The 9,204-nt window shown below is 31.7% G+C and overlaps 1 non-coding gene across 1 annotated transcript; it reads left to right on the forward strand.

Moving 5' to 3' along the window:
- The first annotated feature begins 414 nt into the window (after positions 1-414).
- On the forward strand, positions 415-496 carry Trnas-aga. The gene has a single exon. It is a non-coding gene; the product is annotated as a tRNA-Ser (tRNA).
- Positions 497-9,204: the final 8,708 nt, after the last annotated feature.

Below are 9,204 nucleotides of genomic sequence, written 5' to 3' on the forward strand. Positions count from 1 at the left end.
ACTTTTTGTTTTACTTGTTTGCAATAATTATATTGTTATTAACTTTTTGTTTTACTTGCAATAATTATATTGTTATTAACTTTTTGTTTTACTTGCAATAATTATATTGTTATTAACTTTTTGTTTTACTTGCAATAATTATATTGTTATTAACTTTTTGTTTTACTTGCAATAATTATATTGTTATTAACTTTTTGTTTTACTTGCAATAATTATATTGTTATTAACTTTTGTTTTACTTATTTGTAGTAATTTAAACTATTCGTCAATTAAAGATTTAATCGGTGTGATTAAACATGTAGATATAGTGAATTAATCAGTTTTTTTTATTAAATTAAATACAATCAAAAATTTTCTATTTTGCGACAAGAGAAACGTTATATATTTTCTGATTTTCTTACACTGTACTCTGAAGCAGTCGTGGCCGAGTGGTTAAGGCGTCTGACTAGAAATCAGATTCCCTCTGGGAGCGTAGGTTCGAGTCCTACCGACTGCGAAAAATCATAGTGGTAGTTTTTTTTTTTCTTATTTTAAATTTTTCCATTCGTTGTTCATTTTTACATTGGCAGAGCTGCAAAATTATGAAATTTTTGAAGCGTCACTTGTAAGAAATCACTCAACTCGTAAAAATAATAATCACAACAATTATTCATCATTTTATATATGAATTTAAAAGGGCGTGTCATTTTTTCTTTTTTTTTTTTTTTTTAATGGAAAAAATAACCCTATCAGTGGACAATGATGTCAAGCTCGAACGTAATTTATCCAATGAATTGCAAAATTCTATAATGGTGATATTTCCGTGCAAGGGATTCATTGTTGCGAACAATTGAACTCTCTGTCAACTTGCTATTCCCCTAACTATCAATCTTTGTTATGTGCTATCAATAAATTGAGGCGTTATTGAAAGATTATGGCGTGATGTAATCGTAATGTAACATCCTGATACGGCGATACGATTCCACTCTCGTGGATTAATGACTTCCGTGAGTGTAGAGCTAGAAATATTCCAACTATCAGTGTGATTTAAATGCCAAAATTCGAAGATTCGAAATTACTCGATTTAAAATAAATAGTGGCACGTTTCAAATTTTTTTTCGAAATCAAAAGATTCACGCTACTTAGGTCCGACAGCTTAGATACTTGCCTGTTCAATCTAAGCTTTTTCAATCTCTCTGAATATGAATAGAAATGATTGACAAACGCTACTCTAAAATCCCTTTCGCACGGTTCACCGCTTACGATTCGGTCCGTTCAAAAAACGCGTTATCAGTGAACAGATATTCTGCATGACCTCTGACGCTAGTAAAATGCATAATCTCGTTGGGGGACGCGCCGTTTAGCCAATGGAGTCTTGCAAAACAATTTGCAAATTTACATATTCGTCCGGGAACTACCGTGAAACGAGACTAGAAAGAGACTAACATAACAAATATCGCCAGCTCGCGATATCTTCTGATAAAAAATTAATTACATCTCTTTCTTACGTTTTTTTTTTTTTTAATGATTCTACTATTACGAAGAAATGATAATACGTTCATTAAGTAAGTACTGTTGCACTTACGTGTTTCTGAAATCGTAATTGTGAACTAGACATGTATGAGTAATCGATAGGAATTTATTTTATTTATTAATAGACCGCAAATTTTTATGCATTTAAGAAAAATATATAAAATACTCAAAGTGTATAATGTCCTTCAATAATTAATATTTAATTTAATATTTTATTTAATATTAATTTAATATTTTATTTTAAATATAAATATTTAATTTAATATTTAATTTAATAATAATAATAATTAATAATTTTAACTAGGTTCCATTATTTTAATTATTTTCGTGAAATTATGAAATCGCACAAGTATAATAATTATTGACGATACAAGAAAAAACGAATACAGAGACGTGACGAGAGAGTTAAATCTTCTATTTAAACTAAGTGAATCGAATCCCTGTTTCTCCACTCCTTTTAAGATTAGACCAATTTTTCACACTGTGATGAAATTATGACAACGAAAGAATGTGCAAGATTCCTCCGAGAATCGTTATCACGTTCGGCCAAAGAATTGGCGAAACTAGGTCACCGATAAATAACTCCAAATGTACGTAAGAACAAAGACTATAATTCAATCTTACGTCGCGTCCCTGAATCACCAAACTTGTTGAAAAATCGTTAAAGCTTCCTGAAACCCATTCGTCACTCATCAAACTTCTTATAAATTTTAATATTTCGTTTTTATAAAATTTTGTTGTTTCACCATCATCATGGTATTGAATGATATTCGATATTCTTGCTTTAATCACGTTTAATGAAAAGAGCGTATCACCGAAGCGACTGTGTCGTGGCAATAAATTTATCGAATGCAAGACAAAAAAATTTTCGAAAGATGCGCGTGTTGATATTTGATCGATGGTTTAACCAGAGGAATCACGGTGCTTTTTTTCCCCACTTCCGTTGGCACACAAGCTCGATTTTTATCGAGCTACGTGCGTTCTTATTTACAGTGTGCGAGGCAGCAGAGGCTGGCCACGGTAGTTATCAGCGGATTAGCCGCTTGATATACGGCAATCACGCGCGTATCACTATCGTCCACGTGCGGCACGTGTCGTTGTTCACATTTTACCTCGCGTCGTCGCGCCATTGTTTGCCACCGTCGTGTTTCGTCCCGTGTTGTAGATCTTCGTCATACCATCCACAGTCGTATTTCATCTCATGGATTTCTCTTTTTCTGTTTGTTTTCGAACAACGTAAAACTGAAAAACGACGAAGAACGTGCGTGCTGTTTCTTTCTAGTTTAGCGACTTTTCCCAACATCAGCTAATTTCTCTCTCTCTCTCTCTCTCTTTTTTTATTTCGTTCAAAGTTATGTCCTTCCAACGAGATTTTCTTTTCATTTATATGTTTTATTAAAAGGATACATTAAGAGCCACAATTGGGAAAAGTTGCTAAATTAGAAATTTACCAAAGTTCTGAATTAACAGTAAGTATGATACAAGAATTAAACTAACAGCGTGTAATGTAAGAACTGAATTAGAAATATAGATTGTACAATGCAACTCGTTCAAGTATAATGTAAAACGTTAAAACAGAAATTTATCTAAGTTAAAAATATAATTGTATAAATTATTACAACTCATAAAATACAATATTTTATATAAATTATAAACTATTATAACTCATAAAATATAACTATAAATTATAAATTATTATAACTCATAAAATATAATTATAAATTATAAAAGAATTATATTTATATTATAACTTATGAAATATAATTATAAATTATAAAAAAATTATGTTTATATTATAAATTATAAAATATAATTATAAATTATAAAGAAATTATATTTATATTATAACTTATAAAATATAATTATAAATTATAAAAAATTATGTTTATATTATAAATTATAAAATATAATTATAAAATATATAAAAATTATAAAATATAATTATAAAATTTATAAAAAAATTATATTTATATTATAACTTATAAAATATAATTATAAATTATAAAAAAATTATATTTATATTACAACTTATAAAATATAATTATAAATTGTAAAGTATAATTTATATAAATTACAAATTAGTAAGTTATGTAACCCAAGTATATAGTAAGAATTATCGAACTCTGTTATAAAACTCGAATGCAATTGGCTGCACGTGAGTTGTACAAAATGACGCCGATGGCCATCAGGAGTGCACTGTCTAGAATCCCAGAATCAACTCTCGCGATGACAGGATTGCACTTGGATTGCACTCTGGAGACCAAGGACGCCGAGCGTCGCGTGAATACTTCAGATCAGGCCACAGAGTGGAAAAGACAACGATGCTTTTGATAAGAGGATTACAATGAACAATACTTATCCCAGAATCTTGACAAAATAATCATTTGTGGAGTACTCGCATTTTTTTTTTTTTTTTTATTAATTTTTCTAACAAATAGTGTATCTTCGAATTTTCTCTGAATAAAACTTGATACGCCTACGAACGAACTGACTGAACGCCTAATTTCCGGTCAATATTACTGAAGGCAAAGTGTTGGATTACTCCGCATAACGGAATAACACTTTATAACTTTCAAGATTTGATCAGTTGCTTACTTGAGTAATACAGAACCAACTGCTGTTTAGCAGCTGAAGTAGTTTAAGAATTATTACAAGCTACAAAAAGGTCTGGTTATAGTCGTCGACACATGTGTTGTCTCTCTACTTTGCTTTGTCGCAGAGAAAAGGAAAGGGGCCTAGCTGACCAATTACTGAATCTTATTTTTTACGAATAAAAGTTTGCAGGAATTAATTGAAGAGAAACAGTTATTGGCTTGGTATTAGTACTTGGTTAATATTGTTGGATGACCAACCCGGACAATATTGAATCTATGCAAATATTGACAATGAGCTAGCAACATAAAAGTGGACTTTGAATAGTTAATCATAAGGCAAGATAATAGTGTGGGTTGAGCAAATTCTGAGAAAGGGCCCAGAATTTTTCTCCAGTGCCCGACATTTGCAGATGCGGTCCCAAGTTGTGTAGCATAAACAGTAGAGAAAATTAGGCCTTGGACTTGGGATTATTTATGGCTAGCCCTCCTAGGTCTAGCGTTTAAGAGACATTAAGGGTATGGATGCGTTTGTGTGTATGAATGTCGAATTTTGTTCAGATGAGGAAGAAGGCAGCGAGTGTCGAGAAGTCAGAGAGAACAGAGAGTGAGTGTCGAGATGTCAGAAAGAGCGAATGAAAGAGAGAAAACGGTGAGTTGAGAGTTGCGCGAGATAGAGAGAGAGAGAGAGAGAAGAGAGTGAATTGAGAATAGCGAGTTTAGCAATTAAGGAAATAATGGAAAACGTTACTTTATAATCATCATTAAACAAATTTTCTTTTATTTAATTACTTAAATGAACAACTATCCTTTAACAAAATTTCTACAAATTGAGGTCCTATAATAGTTGGTCATCTATGCTCCTTCCCCTTCCACTTGACGATGATAACCAAATATACATAAGGACATGCCTTAGAGACATTCGAGAGCATAAAACTATTCTAAATCATTATAGAGACATTCTATATTATTAAAAGCATAAAACTATTCTAAATCATTATAGAGACAATCTGTATCATTAAAAGCATTAAACATTCTAAATCATTCTACATCATATTCAAGAGCATTAAACATTGTAAACCATTCTATATCATTGTATTTCATACACGACCATGACTGTAAGGGAATAAACTTTTCTAGTGTGTTGACTCCGTTGACACAGAATCCAATAATATCGGTGTGTCGACAATTTGACAATGGTCATTTTTGGCCATCTGGGCATGAATAGTATGGATTCCCAGTCGCCATAAACTAAGGCACAGCATTCGAATAATTTGCCATTTTACGCCATTTGGAAAGGTCCGTTTTACGCCATTTGGAAGCTTCTTTCTTTGGTTGTAATCTTTTCTCTCTCTGGAAAATGAAACGCACAAGGGCGTTGTTGTCTAATAAGAAATGGGAAATTTAAAATTGGAAATGGCAAAAGAAGACACTGAGGTACAAGAACGGCACGAGAAAATTTCGTTTCCGATCGATCGTCAATCACTTTCTATTTTTATTACTCGCGTGAAAATCAATCGTCGCGTCCCGACGAATTATCTGGCAAAAAAAGTTTGCGACGCGACGCGATTTATTCGAAGTTCCCATTCGATTATTACGTTCGTTACGAACGCGCGTAACGCCTGTGGCAGAAGCTCGTGAATTTCACGTGAATTTTACGTCCCAATTTTACGTTCGCGTAGATAAGGTGTTCGAAAACGAGCAGCTTCTCGATAGTCGTGGAAAATTTCCGCGATGCGTGCCGAAACACACGAGACTCGTTGAAGCGTGAGACGCGTTTGTTTGGCACGTTGGTGTCGAGATTCATCCGAGGTCAAGCAACGTTGCATCTCCGTAAATTTATCGTTTGGGCAAGTTTGGAAGTTCAAACAGAATCGAAACTGCGACGATTTTGACAAAGTCAATTCCATTTGAAACGTATATGTATAATTTCACGTATATAATGTATATAATTAATATAAATGTACGTAATTTATATAATTATACATAATTTTATATAATTATATAAAATATATAATAATAAATATATTTATACATATAAATATATAATAATATTTATATAAAATATATAATAATAAATATATTTATATATATAATTAAATATATAATTATATATAATATTTATATAATTTTACATAATTATATAATATTTATATAATTTATTATTATTATTTATATTATTTATATTATTATATAACTAAATTATATAAATATAAAATTATGTATAATTATATAAATATATTAATTACGTATAATTATATAACTAAATTATATAAATATAAAATTATGTATAATTATATAAATACATTAATTACGTATAATTATATTAATTATATAAATTATACATGAAATTATACATATAATTTCAAATGAAACTGACTTTGTCAAATAATTATAGTATTAATATATTTATATAATTATACGTATAATTTCAAAAAAAATTGAAGTTTCCTTCGAGCGAGTCGACTTGTTGCGAAGCATTTGAAAGATTAATAACTCGAGGAAGTCAATTTGCGAAAGACTCACGAGCATGAGCCTCAAGGAGTCGGAGTCAGGTTGGAAGTGAAAAAAAATTTTACAACTCGGTTTGTCGCTCTATTTGTGGAAGAATCTGTTTGACGATACGCACACGCGATCAATGAATGGAATCGTTTATGCTCGTTTGTAGCGATATCGCGAGCGACGACAGCAAGAAACTTTCCATTGGAAATCAACAATCGAATCTTAACGTAAATAATCGAGATAACAAGATCTAGTGATTCTAACAAATTCCAAATTGTTAAATTAATGCAGTACGCACGTTGGAAATTGTACGATCGAACCGTGACGAGAAAGAAAATCGGAAAACTGCGGGGAAATGCTTTTGATTTTACTTGAGTATTTGAGAATACGAGTTCGAATGGCTTTAGCCTCTGTCAGTCACCATGCCAATGTCAGGCGAGATTATTATACGCGAGGTCGGCCTGCTTTATATACAACTATCAATAGCCATGAGAAGTTTCAATGATTCTCATTGGGCACTATAAGCAAAAACTATATTTTTGTAGCCCTTCACAAAGCAATGTTGCAAATGTTGCAATGTTTCAAATCGTCACGTGCATGAATTCAGATCGTTTTCTTTTTCTACATTATCCAAGTATTATAACATACTCCATTCGCGAAACAAAGTTTCGAAATTGCTCTTTTATATTTTTCATCGCTTAAATTATTTTTCTGAATTATTCAATTCGGGTTTTGTAAATTATCAGCGTCAGTAGATATTATGTTTTACAATGTAACAAGTTTAAGAGATTAGTCCAAGTTCATCAGGTGAATTAATGAGAACTACAAGTTATCTGGCTATCCTGTTTGACGAGGAATTACAAAATTACGAAGAGTTGTAATTTTTGCCTCTGTAATTTGTAACCTCGATCGATTGATACAAAGACCATGGTTACAGATTATTTGTTCGAATTCTTTACTCGAACATTATTTTTTCTAACTCATTATCTTTCTTTTCTCTCGTCGTAAAACAACAAGATCAAGTAGACTTTATTTGTTACGTGTTTTCATCGAGCAAACGGCTTATCTGATCGCACGACTAATCTCACATATATATCACAGCGTGACAAATATTAGGAAACAGATTTTTCCCGATATTCACGAAGTCACGCCGTAAGTAGTTGTCAATGAAAAGTTACCTCATTTCGAGAAATGCGCGTACATCACCGCTCTTAAACAATCTTGGAACAAATATTTATATCGAAACATGCACAACGACAAAAAAGAAACAAGAAAGAGTAATAATGAATATTAAAGATAAAAAGGTGTCCTAAGATTTTTTTCTTTGTAATCTCCGAGATTATTCGAACAATTTTTTTCTTTTTTCTTTTTTTTTTTTGATACGTGACTTGAAAGAAAAAAACGAAGAGAGCCTCGACGACGAAGAAATACTATCAGGTATTTACGAATGATAGTCACAATTTGTGAAAGTCATATATGTCAACGAAGCATCGAAGTTTCTTTTTTACATACATTTTAGAGTTAAATGAATTATTACAGCTAATCAAGGACCACGTTGACTTTCGAAAGCGCTGCAAAATGTTAAATGCCCTTGAAAGATCAGGCGGAAGAAATATTCCAGTCACCAGCAAAACTTGAGAAGAAGCAAATTTCAAGATAAACAATATAATAAAATATAACGTGTAATAAGGATTGGTAGAAATAGAAATAAAATGAAAATAAACGGCAGAAATGAAGGGATCTCGAAATTTTCTCCTTCGGCGAGTAAAGGAGAAACCAAAGGGAAGAGTATTGAAGAAGTTGGAAGGAATTCGTATTTGTATTTCTATCTGATTATTTTCAAATTTATTTTAGGTCATATTATCGTTATCGCGGTGTAGAGCACCAAGTTATGTTTAGTTCCCGAAGTTGCGATAGTGAAGCACTGTTATCGACACTTTTTTCTACTACGTACTATGGTCAGCTTCATTTACGACGTGCGACAAAGGGCATTGCTTCTAACGAGAATTAACCGAATCAGAAGTTGGATCTGTATTCTTACATTGTGGTCTGCGCGTATTTGAACATTAAAAATCTGATCCAGTTCGTGCTTTTTACTCGATAACAAAGTGTTGTGCAACGCGATAACTCTGCTTTATGTAACACTAAAACAATACGATAATAATAGAAGCGATCGATGCAACAATATTAATAGCAATTGATCGCGATTACGAGAAACAGAGTTAGCTGTTGTTGCTCCGTAGATCGTGATCTTCTCATCGATTGAATTGCGAATTTAATGGGGAAAATGTCAGTATATATGTAAAAAGACCGCAATCTGTTTAGGCACACGTGAGATATACACATCGAAGAGCTGTAATTATCAAATTCATAACATCCATCATGATCTTGAAGATTGAAGTCTTTCCGATTACGTCGATCTCTCAAAACTTGCAGTAGAAATTTATTATTAATTAACGTTACAAACATTAGAATTAAATGGCAGATATTCAAGAAATCCTCTCGCTTTGTTGTCTAATCTTAATGTTCAAAGTTTAATAAAATAATCGTACAGGTATCTAGTCATAAAAAATTTTTTTTCAATGTTTATAGAGACGTT

The sequence above is a fragment of the Frieseomelitta varia genome, unplaced genomic scaffold, assembly GCF_011392965.1.
Source record: "Frieseomelitta varia isolate USP_RPSP 00005682 unplaced genomic scaffold, Fvar_1.2 scaffold_476, whole genome shotgun sequence".
In the NCBI taxonomy this organism is placed as follows: domain Eukaryota; kingdom Metazoa; phylum Arthropoda; class Insecta; order Hymenoptera; family Apidae; genus Frieseomelitta; species Frieseomelitta varia.